At 42.4% G+C, this 14128-nt stretch overlaps 2 protein-coding genes across 2 annotated transcripts in view; one reads left to right on the top strand and one right to left on the bottom strand.

Annotated features, from left to right (window-relative positions):
• Positions 1–13933, bottom strand: part of poll (polymerase (DNA directed), lambda) — a 38157-nt gene extending 24224 nt beyond the window's left edge. The window contains exon 1 of the mRNA XM_043712920.1: positions 13853–13933. The gene's annotated coding sequence lies outside the window, so the exon portion shown is untranslated. The remainder of the gene's footprint in view (positions 1–13852) is intronic.
• Positions 13934–14025: 92 nt separating this feature from the next.
• Positions 14026–14128, top strand: part of dpcd (deleted in primary ciliary dyskinesia homolog (mouse)) — a 20700-nt gene continuing 20597 nt past the window's right edge. Inside the window, exon 1 of the transcript XR_006314982.1 lies at positions 14026–14127. The gene's annotated coding sequence lies outside the window, so the exon portion shown is untranslated. The remainder of the gene's footprint in view (position 14128) is intronic.

Genomic DNA, 14128 nt, shown 5'->3' with positions numbered 1-14128 from the left:
CAACAGTGGCCTAACCAATGTCCTGTACAGCCACAACATGACCTCCCAACAGCTATACTTAATGCACTAATCAAAAAAGGAAAACATACCAAACGCCTTCTTCACTATCCTATTTACTGCGACTCCACTTTCAAGAAACTCCATGGTCTCTTTGTTCAGCAACACTCCCTCGGACCCTCCCATGAAGTGTATAAGTCCTGCGATGATTTGCCTTTCCAAAATGCAGCACCTCACATTATTTCTAAAGTAAACTCTGTCTGCCACTCCTCAGCTCATTGGCCCATCTAATCAAGATCCCGTTGTACGCTGAGGTAAACATTTTCACTGTGATCTGGGTGCCTTTGTACATAACTCAATAAAAATAAATGGTGGTAATATATTGCTTAGTGGTTAACACTACTGCCTCACAATGCTAGGGACCTGGGTTCAATTCCACCCTCAGGCCACTGCCTGTTTGGAATTTGCACATTCTCCCCATGTCTGAGTGGGTTTCCTCCCACAATTCAAACATATGCACATGTTCAAGTTTCTTTTAAATATTGCAACTGTACCTGCATCTGGCAATTCATTCCACACACGAATCACGTTCTGTGCTAAAACGCTGACCCTAAGGTCCCTTTTAAATCTTTCTCCTTTCACTTTAACATTATGCCCTCTAGTTTTGAAATCTTCCACCCTTTGCTATTCACTCTTTCTATGCCCCTTCTGATTTTATAAACCTCTATAAGGTCACCCTTCAACCTCCTACACTCCAAAGGAAAATCATGCCAGCTTATCCAGCCTCTCCCTACAACTCAAACTCTCCAGTCTCGGTAACACACTTGTAAATCTTTTCTGCACCCTCTCCAATAATATTCTTCAGAGAACAGAATAACAGGGTTGGACAGACTAGATGCACAGGGGATCTTTCCCATGATTGGGGAGTTAAGAACCAAGAGGACACTGTCTTAAGGTACAGAATAGGCAATTTAGGACTGAAACGAGGAAATATTTCTTCTCTCAAACCATAATGAAACTGTCAAATTTGCTACCACAAAAGGTTAGCGAGGCTCGTTTGTTGAACATATTCAAGAAAGAGATTGATACATTTTTAGATATTAAAAGCATCAAGGAGAACGGAAAGAAAGCAACATTATGGTGTGATAAAGGTTCACCATCTGCCACTTCTCAGATCAGATCTTGGCCTATCTGATCAAGATCCCACTGTAATCTGAGGCAACTTTATTCGCTGTCCACTACACCTCCAATTTTGGTGTCATCTACAAACTTACTAACTATACCTCTTATCCTCACATCCAAATCATTTATATAAATGACGAAAAGTAGTGGCACTCCAAATCTTCTCAAACATCACTAAGAAATATTAGTATCATTGACAAACATGAGTGAATTGCCTGAAGATTGGAAATGACTGCAGGGAAATGCCTGGGAACTACAGACTAGTGAGCCTAATGTCTGCGGTGGCTAAGTTGTTAGAGGGGATTCTGAGAGATAGGATCTACAGGCATTTGGAGAGGCAATGACTCATTTGGGATGGAAAGCATGGCTTTGTACGTGGGAAATCATGCCTCATGAATTTAGTTAAGTTTTTAAAAGGGACGACCAAGAAGGTAGATGAGGGTAGCGGGGTAGACATCGCCCACATGGAGTTTAGTAAGGTGCCGCACAGTAGGTTGTTGAGTAAGGTTAAATCTCATGTGATCCAGGAAGAGCTAGCCAATTGGATACAAACTTGGTTTGAAGGAAGAAGACAGAGGGTGGTGGTACATGGTTATTTTTCAAACTGGAAGCCTGTGACCAGTGGTTTGCCACAGGGATCGATGCTGGGTCCACTGTTATTTGTCATTTATATTAATGATTTGGATGAGAATTTAGAAGGTATGGTTATTAAGTTTGCGGATGACACCAAAATTGATGGTATAGTGGACAGTGAAGAAGGTTATTTGAGAATACGTTGAGATCTTGATCAACTGGACCAGTGAGCTGAGGAATGGCAAATGAAGTTTAACTCAGATAAATGCAAGATGTTGCATTTTGGCATATCAAACCAAGGTAGGACTTACACAATCAATGGGGAGTCTTATAGAACAAAGAGATCAAGGGGTAGAGGTTCATAGTTCCTTAAAAGTGGAGTCACAGGTAGATGGGGTCATGAAGGAGGCTTTCAACATGCTTGCTTTCATCAGTCAGACCACTGAGTATAGGAGTTGGGGCATCTTGTTGTAGCTGTACAGGACTTTGGTGAGGCCACATTTGGATTACGGCATGTAGTTCTGTCACCTTACTATAGAAAGGATATTATTAAACTGGAAAGAGTGCACAGAAGATTTATGAGGATTCTACCTAGACTGGAAGTTTGAGTTATAAGGAGAGGCTGGATAAGCTGGCACTTTTTCCCCTGGAGTGTAACAGACTGAGGCAGAGATAAGGTAGATAGTCAGCAGCTTTTTCCCATGGTAGGGGAGTCTAAAACTAGCAGGCATAGTTTTAAGGTGAAAAGGGAGAGATACAAGAGTAGAGAGGGGCAACTTTTTCACACAAAAAGTGGAGAGTGTCTGGAATGGGCTGCCAGAGATAGGTGGTGGAGGAAGGTACAACTTTGTCATTTCAGAAACATTTGGGCAGGTATATAGGTGGGATACGTATGCAGGGATATGGACCAAATGCAAGCAAATGGGATTAGATTAATTGTGGAAACTGGGTGGCATGGATAAGTTGGGCCAAAGAGCCCGTCTCCATGCTGTAAACCTCTATGACTATGACACATTGTAGTTTGAGGAGGCCTAAAACTCAGCTACAGACTCAAAACCAATTTCATAACAAGGAACTCTGGAAAAAGGCTAAAGGAATCAAGATTAGGAGACCACAGTAACCATGGTTTATTTTGGTTGGTACTCAGCTCTTCTGCCAAGAGGAGCAGCTTTTCCTTATCTACTTTTTTCAGACACGTCATGACTTTGAAAACCTCGACCAAATCTACTCTCAGCCTTCTCTCCTCCAAGAGAACATTCCCAACTTCTCCAATCTATCAATGCAACTCATGTATAACAAGTCATTGAGCCGAAACTCTGTTTCATTCCACAGATTATGTATTTTTCTAATTTTTTGTACCTTTGCCATCCTTAGTGTTTCCTCCAACCATTTTTGAACAATTCATCAGTACCGAAGCAGGTTTCCTTGCCCATGTTTAACCTGAAGCCATGAGACTTCTTTGGATGTGGAGTCAATGTTGAGGACTCCCAGAACAACTCTCTCCCAACTGTATACCACTGTGCTGCCACCTCTGCTAGGTCTGTCCTGCCAATGAGACAGGATATATCCAGGGATAGTGATGGTGGTGTCTGCGACATTGTTTGTAAGCAATGATACCATGAATATGACTATGTCAGGCTGTTGCTTGACTAGTCTGAGACAGCCCTCCCAATTTTAGCACTAGCTCCCAGATGTAAGTGAGGAGGACTTTGAAGGGTCAACAGGGCTGTTTCTGTCATTTTCTTTTCCGGTGCCTATGTCGATGCCTGGTGATCCATCCACTTTCGCTTTTTAGAGACATGGTAGCAATTGTAAATGAAGGAGCAGCGCTCCGAAAGCTAGTGCTTCCAAATAAACCTGTTGGACTATAATCTGGTGTTGTGTAATTTTTAACTTTTTATACTCCAGTCTAACACTGGCGTCTCCAAATCAATTGTAGCAATTGGTACAAATAAATGGCTTAATAGGCCATTTCAGAGGGCATTTGACAGTCAACCTCATTGCTGTGCGTCTGGAGTCACACGCAGGCCAGGCCAGGTGACAAGGCACATTTCCTTCCCTGAAGGGTACTAATGAACCAGATAGGTTTTTCTGACAATGGTAGCCATCTGTAGATTTTTACTTCCAGATTTTTTTTTAATGAATTCAAATTCCACCATCTGCCACAGCAGGATTCGAACCTGGGTCCCCAGAATATTATATATAGGTTTGTGGGTTAACAGTCTAGCAATAATACCACTAGGCCATCGCCTTCCCTTAGAGATAGGACTTAGGCACAGGTGTAGCTCACTTAGTCCTTTGAACCTGCTTCACTACTGAAAAAGACCACGACTGACCTGGTTGTTCACTCAGCTCCACCTTTTTGTCTGTACCTCATAATACTTGGCATCCATGTTAATCAATCTAACTCTGTCTTGTATGTATTTAATAACCCAGCACTCACCAATTTTTGGGAAAGACAATTCCACAGATTAACAACTCTCTGAGAGAACAAAATTTCACCTTGACTCCACCTTAAACGGGATGCTGCCTGTTCTGAAACCGTGTCCCATCATCTAGTCACCCCACAAAAGAAAATATCTGCCTGGTAACCACCTTATTCAGTTCCTTCAGGATCTGATACATTACAAGAAATGAGTCATGAGATTCTTCTCCATGCATTTATATATTTTTTTCAAGTAAGGCAACCAAAACTGTAAGCAGTACTCCAGATGTGGTCTCACTAAGGCTCTGTACAGCTGCTGTAAAACTTTCATACTTATTTATTCCATTTGCCTTACAATAAATAACCACATTGTAATTGCCCTCCTAGTCATTTGCTGTATTGCACACTAATGTTTTTGTGCTTTATGTGTCAGGACACCCAGATTCCCTGGACCTCACAGTCCTGCAATCTCTCATTTAAACAGTATATTGGGTTTCTATTCTTCCTGCTAACATGGACAAGTTTACATTTTCCCATCTTATATTCCATCTGCCAAATTTGTGCCCAATCACATAACCTAACTATATAACTTTTCTGACTCTTTACATCTTTCTTGACAACTTACTTGTCGATCTTTGTGCCATTGGCAATTTTGGCTACAATACATTAATTCCCATGGGGTTGGTAAGCACAGTGGGCTAAATAATTAGATATGGCACAGAATAAAGTCAACAGCATGGATTCTATTAGCTGTGATAGTTCACAGTGATCTGCCTCTTCACCTTACCCCACATTGTGGAAGGGTGACCTTGAAGCTATACATAACCAAATATCTCTTTCTTGAACAGGGATGCAGACTTACTGTCCCTTGCAAACTATGACTCCTTACGTTACATTTGGTCCACATGTTCAAGTCAAGGCTGAGATAGACAAATCTTTAATCAATAACAGAATTAAAGGTTATGGGTTCTAGGTCCACTGGCATAATCTCACAATATGGTATTGCACATTTAAGACAAAGGCGAATCCAGTCAATTAGGGTAGGAAGCGGTTGTCACTGCTGCCAATTGGATATATCCAGATGACAGACAGTGGTATTTGCTGCCAGGTGGATATATCCGGGGATCCGGGGTTCTGGCGACTGGATTAGGCGAACTCGGTCGACCAGGGTAGGTAGCGGTTGTTACTCCTGCCAGTTGGATATATCCAGGTATTGCCGCTGGACAGGGCGTGCTGATTCGACCAGGTAACTCTTGTGCACAGACCAAGGTAAGAAAATTGACCTTTAAGTATTGCCTCGGTGGTTGGGGACGTATGAGAAGTACGGGGAATTGGCAACATATGAAAAAAAAAGTAATGAATTGGCAAGATTAATCTGACGAGTAAGGTGTCTACCTGATTCGATCACCCAGCCTTAGACCGGTTGTTAAGAGGGGAAATCCCCCACGCAAAGATCAGGACCCTGAAGTGGGTGTGGAAGAAGGTGACACCTGACCTCAGTAAGGTTAATTAAATTACATAAAGAAATGGCCGAGTATTAAAATGGGAAATAAGAATAGTCATTTAACTGTTAAAGGGGACATGGAAGGGACGCCCGAGGACCACATCCCAACAGACAGTCCTTTAGGAAAAATGTTGTGGTTCTGTTCGCCGAGCTGGAAGTTTTTGTTGCAAACGTTTCGTCCCCTGTCTAGGCGACATCATCAGTGCTTGGGAGCCTCCCGCGAAGCGCTTCTTTGATGTTTCCTCCGGTGTTTATAGTGGTCTGTCCCTGCTGCTTCCGGTTGTCAGTTTCAGCTGTCCGCTGTAGTGGTTGGTATATTGGGTCCAGGTCGATGTGTTTGTTGATGGAGTTTGTGGATGAATGCCATGCCTCTAGGAATTCCCTGGCTGTTCTCTGTCTGGCTTGCCCGACAACCGGAAGCGGCAGGGACAGACCACTATAAACACCGGAGGAAACATCAAAGAAGCGCTTCGCAGGAGGCTCCCAAGCACTGATGATGTCGCCTAGCCAGGGGACGAAATGTTTGCAACAAAAACTTCCAGCTCGGCGAACAGAACCACAACAACGAGCACCCGAGCTACAAATCTTCGCACAAACTTTAGGAAAAATGTTAAGAGATTGGAAGTACAATCCTCGGACGCGAGGAAAGGATAAAAAACAAATTATAAAATTTTGTTATTTCGTCTGGGCAAAGGAAAGCATTAAACCTCCAAGTGTTTTTTGGCCTAAATATGGGTCAGATGAGGATTGGCTATGTCAAGAGTTAAATAACAAAGGTACTCCGGTAAAGAATCTGACTACGCCACCTGTTGGATAGGGAGTCTGAAAATCTTTGTCTTGAAAAAGCCAGAGACAGAAGAAGGTGATGAGAAATCAAAGGTTTCCCGTTGGGGTCCTTTGTCAAGTTTACCTCCCCCTTACGACAACGACAATAATGGTCTGTCGACGTCGTCGTCGCCCTCTCCTACAGCGCCTCCCCCCCCCAGCACAAGAAATGAAAAAGGTCCGGAGAAAACCTTCCCTGTAAGTCCGATCAACAGTGAAAAGGAGGGAACAGGGGGACATAGGCGGGGCAGTGGCACAAATATATCCTCTTAGAGAAGTACCCGTCGGTAACGGCGAAATCGGATATGTTAACGTACCACTGACTAGTAGTGAAGTTAGAACTTTTAAAAAAGAAACAAGAAGTTTGAGTGAAGACCCCGTAGGATTGGCGGAACAGTTGGATCAATTTTTGGGGCCGAATTTGTATACATGGAGTGAAATGATGAGCATTCTGGGGACACTATTTTCAGAAGAGTGGGGTATGATTAGAAGAGCTGCTGTAAGGGAATGGGAAAAGAGATATCCGGTGGGTAAGGGAGTAATACCAGCCAAAAACAAATTCCCCAATGTGGATCCCCGTTGGAAGGGCATGGATGAACACGAGAGGGGAGAAATGAAAGACTTTCGAGAATTGGTCATTTTGGGTATTAAAGAAGCGGCACCTAGGTCTCAGAATTTTGTGAAAGCCTTTGAAATGAGACAGGAGAAAGATGAAACCCCGTCAGCATTCTTACAGAGACTAAAAGAGGCCACTAGAAAATATTCGGGAATGGATCCCAATAATCCGGTAGCTCAGGGACTTTTAAAGGTCCAGTTTGTGACTAAATCATGGCCGGACATACAAAAGAAGTTACAAAAATTAGATGGATGGAGTAAAAGACAGATGGAAGAATTGTTACATGAGGCACAGAAAGTGTATGTAAAAAGAGAAGACGAGAAACAAAAACAGAAGGCTAGAATAATGGTTGCAGCGGTTGAGGAAATTACGAAGAGAAGGTTAGAACTAGAAAACAACAGGGGAGGACAAGAGAGACAGAGAGCAGATTGTAGAGAAAGAAGGCCACAGGCAGGATGTTATTACTGCGGAAAAGTAGGGCATTTTAAAAGGCAATGTCCAAAACCAAGACGACAAAGAGAGGCAGTTACATTGATGACTTTTGATGAAGGGTAGGGGAGTCAGGTGTTCCTTCCTCCTGAAACCCACCGGGAACCCTTGATAAATTTAAAAGTGGGACCTGAAGGAGAGGAGGCAGTATTTTTGGTGGATACGGGAGCGGCATGGTCATCCCTAAGTTTTAGACCTGGCGGTGTTAAATTAACTAATAAGAGTCTCAGAGTTTCTGGAGTAAAAGGCGAAGGATTCTTAGTGCCCATTTTCGAGCCAACCCTAATAAGGGGAAATAACGAAGGCGTGACGGGACAACAATTATATATTCCTGAAGTTGGAAGCAATCTCTTGGGTAGGGATTTAATAACTGTAACAATAAATAAACTAACAACTAGTGATGAAGAACAGATAAATCCTAACGTGTGGGCGAGAACCGGGAACACGGGTCATTTAAACGTTAATCCCATCGTAATTACACTATCATAAGAGAACAAAATAGTAAGGCTTAAACAATATCCAGTTTCACTGGAGGGGCGCAAGGGTTTACAACTGGTAATAGACTCTCTAGAAAAAGAAGGGCTATTAGAACCATGCATGTCACCCTTTAATACCCCAATACTACCCGTTCGGAAACCAGATGGAACTTACCGACTGGTACAAGATCTCAGATTAGTGAACCAACTGGTCCGGACACGGCACCCAGTGGTGCCCAATCCATACACCCTTTTTAGTAAGATACCGTGTAATCACTGCGGGTTTAGTGTAATAGATTTAAAGGATCCATTCTGGGCTTGTCCTTTAGCCCCAGAGAGTCGCGACATGTTCGCTTTTGAATGGGAGAACCCATACACTGGTAGAAAACAACAGTTCCGATGGACGGTACTTCCCCAGGTATTCACAGAATCACCTAACTTATTCGGGCAAGTACTGGAACAAGTCCTAGAACAATATTAAATGCCCTGGGAGATGTCATTGTTGCAATATGTGGATGATCTACTTGTGTCAGGACAAAAGAAAAATGATGTAAGTGCGGCCACCAATGGACTGTTGAATTTCCTAGAACAACAGGGTTTAAGAGTATCTAAGAATAAATTGCAATATGCAGAAAAAGAGGTGAAATACTTAGGACACCTTATTAGTGAGGGAACTAGATGCATTAACCCCGAAAGAATTTGAGGGATAGTAGAACTGCCTCTCCCGAACACCAAACGAGAATTACGAAAGTTCTTGGGGCTAATGGGTTATTGCAGATTATGGATAGAAGCCTATGCCCAGAAAACGAAGAGGTTATATTACAAACTGACAGAATCAGAACACGAAGGACTGTACTGGACAGAAGAGGAAAAGGAAGGGTTACGTGAGTTGAAGCGTAGTCTAATACAAGCTCCAGCATTGGCCCTTCCTTCCCGAGAGAAACCATTTCACCTTTTTGTGACAGTAAACGATGGAGCAGCCTTAGGAGTGTTAACCCAGAAAGGAGGGGGAAATAAACAACCCATAGCCTTCCTGTCCAAAATCCTGGACCCTGTTTCAAGGGGATGGCCTGAATGTATACAGGCAATTGCAGCAACTGCCATATTGGTAGAAGAAAGTCAGAAACTTACTTTTGGAGGAGCGCTAGTAATTAGCACTCCCCATCAAGTCAGAACTGTGTTAAACCAAAAAGCAGGAAGATGGTTGACAGATTCACGAATTCTAATATACGAGGCCATCCTGATGGAGAAAGATGACCTAGTGTTAGCAACAGACACCTGTCTAAAGCCAGCTATCTTTCTTCGGAAGGGAGAACCTCTGGACAAACGAGAACTAGAGCACGACTGTTTAGATATCATAGAATATCAAACAAAAATTAGACAGGACCTGAGAGATCTACCTTTACATGACGGAGATAGATTGTTTATAGATGGGTCATCGAGAGTAGTGGAAGGAAAAAGACACAATGGATATGCAATAGTGGACGGTAACAAAAACCAAACAGTGGAGGCAGACCGGTTGCCTAACACATGGTCAGCCCAGACCTGTGAATTTTACACATTAAATCAAGCTTTAAAACACTTAAGAGAAACGGGATGGGACAATTTACACTGACTTTAAGTATGCCTACGGGGTAGTCCATACCTTCGGAAAGATATGGCAAGAACGGGGACTAATCAATAGTCGAGGAAAAGAGTTAGTACATGAAGAGTTAATAGGACAAGTATTGAAAAGTTTGAAATTACCTCGGGAAATAGCTATAGTCCATGTACTTGGACATCAGAAAGGGAATACTCTAGAAGCAAAGGGAAACTGGCTAGCAGACAAGATAGCCAAAGAGGCAGCTATGAACCATACAGTAACAAGGATACAGATTCTTACACCCTTAGTTGACTCTTCTCCCGTGAACCCCATATACACAGAAGAAGAGGAAAAAGAGTTCCAAGAAATAGGAGCCACTAAAACAACTGAAGGAAAGTGGATCCTTCCAGATGGGAGGGAATTACTGAGTAAACCAGTCATGAGAAACATCTTAGCCACCTTACACCAGGGTAGTCATTGGGGTGCTCAAGCCATGTGTGACACAGTATTAAGAAAATATGGATGTAAGGGAATATATACGTTGGCAAAACAGATATGCACAGGATGTATAACTTGTCAAAAGATCAATAAGAAAATAGTAAGGGAAGGGCTCAAAGGAGCAAGAAACCCAGGGTTGAGATCCTTCCAAAGTTTCTTGCTCAAAGGAGCAAGAAACCCAGGGTTGAGATCCTTCCAAAGTATACAGGTGGATTACACCGAACTACCCCCCCGTAGGAAAACAGAAGTACCTGTTAGTACTAGTAGACCATTTAACCGGGAGGGTGGAAGCTTTCCCAATGTCATCAGCCACTTCAAAAGGAGTGGTGAAAACCCTCCTCATCCCACGATATGGAATAATGGAAAGTATAGGCTCAGACCAAAGTAGCCATTTTACTTCCAATATATTGCAAGAAGTAATGGCGAGACTAGAGATGTCTTGGGAATTCCACACCCCTTGGCACCCGCCCTCCTCTGGACGGGTGGAACGAATGAATCAGACCATAAAGAAGCAATTATCTAAACTAGTCCTAGAGACTCGATTACCGTGGACTAAATGTTTACCTATTGCGCTATTACGCATTCGGACTGCCCCAAGGCATGATATCGGCCTTTCTCCTTATGAAATTATGTTTGGGCTACCATTCCTGGGAGGGAAAGGAGAAGTGCCTACAGCTGAGTTTAATGACAAGTGTTTGAAAAATTATATTGTGGAACTTGGCTCTTCATTATCTATTCTTAGGAATAAAGGCCTGTTGGTACAGACACCCCACTTGAGTTTGCAGCACATCAGATACGACCTGATCAAGACCTGGAAAGATACCAAGCTGCACCCAAGCTGGGAGGGACCATTCCTAACCCTCCTGACTACTGAGACAGCTTTCCGGACTGCTGAGAAAGGGTGGAGTCATCACACTCGTGTTAAAGGTCCTGTGAATGACCCATCGGCGGAGTGGCAAGCTCATCTTACAGAAAACCCTCTGAAAGTTAAGCTGAGAAAGAAGGAATGAACTGAGACAAAATACTTTTTTTAACGTTTAACTATTACTGATTGTAAGGGCTGCATGGACTCACCTCTCCCTGACGCCTAAAAGATTAGGACAGGTAGACAGGACGGTAGGTAGGAGTCAGAGATGGGCGGGTACTGGTATAGTATTATAATGTTAGTAGTATTAACTGTTCAAGGAGGCAGGAAAAATCACTTCACTTCACTATGCCAAAATTACGCTGAACAAAAAGGACTTGCCAACTGTTGGGTTTGTGCAGAGGTCCTACACCATGGCGAATCTGGAATCCCTACCTCGGTAATACCGCTCACAGAAAAAGAAGTATACGGTGTACAACAATTTGACTCGGATGCAAATGATACGAAGTGGAGTTTTGACAGGGGTGAATATAATTTTGCGGAATGGTTCCCTCGACAGGCCCCGAAAACCCAGGGTTATCGATGGCCTTAGAGTTTCCCCATCGAAAGGAGCAGTAAATACTGTAATTGTGTAATCAGATTGACGCCGCACCCTTCCAGTTAGGAAAATCATCTTGCGTCTACACCAGCCAAGCCACCGCCACTACCGTTCCCTTTATATTAAATGGAACATATTGGGTATGCGGCCTGAAGGCCTATCCATTTATTCCCGGGGAAAAATACATTCATGTAACCGAATGTATAGGAAGGTATGCATGTTACGATGTTGATGAAACACTGCCTAAAAGTCAGAAAGGCTGGAGTGGCTGCTGTTACCTTGCTTATATAGTTCCTCACCTCCAATTAGAAAAACATGAGCACAATCTGAGAAAGGAGGGGGGAATAAGACGTAAGACCCGAGGGGTCTCTGAAGGAGACCGTCTGTTGTGGACACTATTCCCAAACTACGGTACTGCAAGGGCAGGGGTAGAAATACAGAAACTGGCGACTGCACTTGAGAGGTTAATTAATGAAATCGACGACGTAATGGGAAAAACTCAGTCCCAAATATCGGCCATAACCACCGAAATGATTGCCACAAGACTAACAGCTTTACAGAATCGAATGGTTTTGGACTATCTTTTGGCCAAAAAAGGGGGAACCTGTACTCTGATTGGTAAGGAATGTTGCATCTTCATCCCAGACACCTCTTCCATAGTGAAAGATAAGGCAGAAATAGTAAAGAAAAAGATAAGCAACATAAGAGAAATTGGGGATGAATTCCGAAAAGATGAAGGATGGAGATGGGGCAACTGGGGACTGACTGGTTGGGGAAAATGGTTGGTTAATTTAGGCATTTACGTATTACTAATAGTAGTAGGATTTAATGTGTTAAAGTGGATAATGACTAAGCTGGTAATGTCTTTGGGAGGACAACAATCAATAATGGTCATGACAAAGCACAAACGCAAGAAAGAGAGAGTAGCAGATTACTCCTAGAGTTTGAAAAAAGACCGACTTAGAAGGACAGAAATGGCTAGATTGTGAACCTCAGCTTCATAGGGTGAAAAGAGGGCAGAAAATAAAATTGCAAAAACAACAAATGGTAAAAGAAAAGAAATGGGGGAATTGTTAGAAATGGGGAAAAGTGTTGTTTTTGCAGATATAGAAAAAGCATACAGAAAAGGGGTACAGCAAGAGAACTATTAACTCTGCAGGTATTTAGAGAAGAGTATCTCTACTTTTCAGTGTATAATTGTGGTTAATTAAATACTAACTTTGGTGTGTAATTATTATAGCAAATAAGTTATTTTTTTAAAAATTATGTTTTCAGCTAAAAGTTGAAATGCTTGGGTTATACAAAATGATACAAGTTGATGAAATGTCTGAGGATGGAATGTACAAGCAGAATTGATACAAAATGTTAAACCAGATCTTGATGTACTGTTGACAAAATAATGTGTGTGTCAGCACTTACAGGAAGGAAGGTTGCCAACCTGGGGAAGGGGGAAGTAATAAGGGTGGAGCGCAGCTGGGCAGTGGTATGGCACAGGAAGAGAGATTGGGTAATTAGGAGTCTGGAGAGATGACCTCAAAGGGTATAACTGTACACTAACCTGAGTTCTAATTTGCTCATTTGCTTATGCAATTGAAGCCCTTACTTGCAAGTTCGTAGTAAATTGTCTTGTTTCCAGATTTGTTGGTCTCATCTAAATTTTATTAAGTTTGTTTCTTACGCTCCTGAGGGTAATGAATCTGGGATTCTTTACCTCAGAAGCTTGTAGAGGCATAATCATCAAGTATATTCAAGGTTGAGATAAATAGATAGATTTTTTAATTAATAAGGGAATTAAGGATTATAGGAGGTAAGGGAAGGTTAATGGAGTTGAAAATGATCATATCTGCCACCACCTCTGAATATCAGAAAACACTGAATTGCTTACTCCTGCATCTTGTGGTTTTATTAATTTAATGCCTATCTGAAGTAGTTTAAGTAATAGGCCCTTTGAAAAAGAATTATCAAAAGAGTGCAAAAAGGACGGAAGATAAAAACAAAACCACCAAGAAATGCGGATGCTGGAAATCTGAGACAAAAACAGAAATTGCTGGAGAAACTCAGCAGGTAATGGCAGGATCTGCGGAGAGAAATCAGAGTTAACTTTTCAGGTCTACTGACTCTTCGCCAAAACACAGGAAGACAATCAGTTTTAAACAGGAAAAGAGAAGATTTAATTACAGAAACGTCCCATTTTTCACCAAAATCTCGTTAAAGTTACTCACCCCCGACAGGAAATGGAAATATTTAGACCAGTCATTTCCGGTCATTAAAAAATTATAAAAAGTAATATTTGTGTTTGTCGCCGGCCTAAATAAAGAAATAACAATAAGAAAGAGGTAATTGGATTCCGCAGATTTTTAAAATTGAAATCAGTGCAACTGCCGCTCGAGGGGCGAGGGGACCGCGTCACCATGGAAACCGTAACTGCGCAGCAACATGGCGGCGCAGAGCTGGCTCGAGCGTCTGAGGGCGGCGGGAAAGACAGCAGTTATTCAGGA

This window comes from Chiloscyllium plagiosum, chromosome 22 (assembly GCF_004010195.1).
Source record: "Chiloscyllium plagiosum isolate BGI_BamShark_2017 chromosome 22, ASM401019v2, whole genome shotgun sequence".
NCBI classification, from domain to species: Eukaryota; Metazoa; Chordata; class Chondrichthyes; order Orectolobiformes; family Hemiscylliidae; genus Chiloscyllium; species Chiloscyllium plagiosum.
This window is presented reverse-complemented; position numbering and strand designations above follow the sequence as displayed.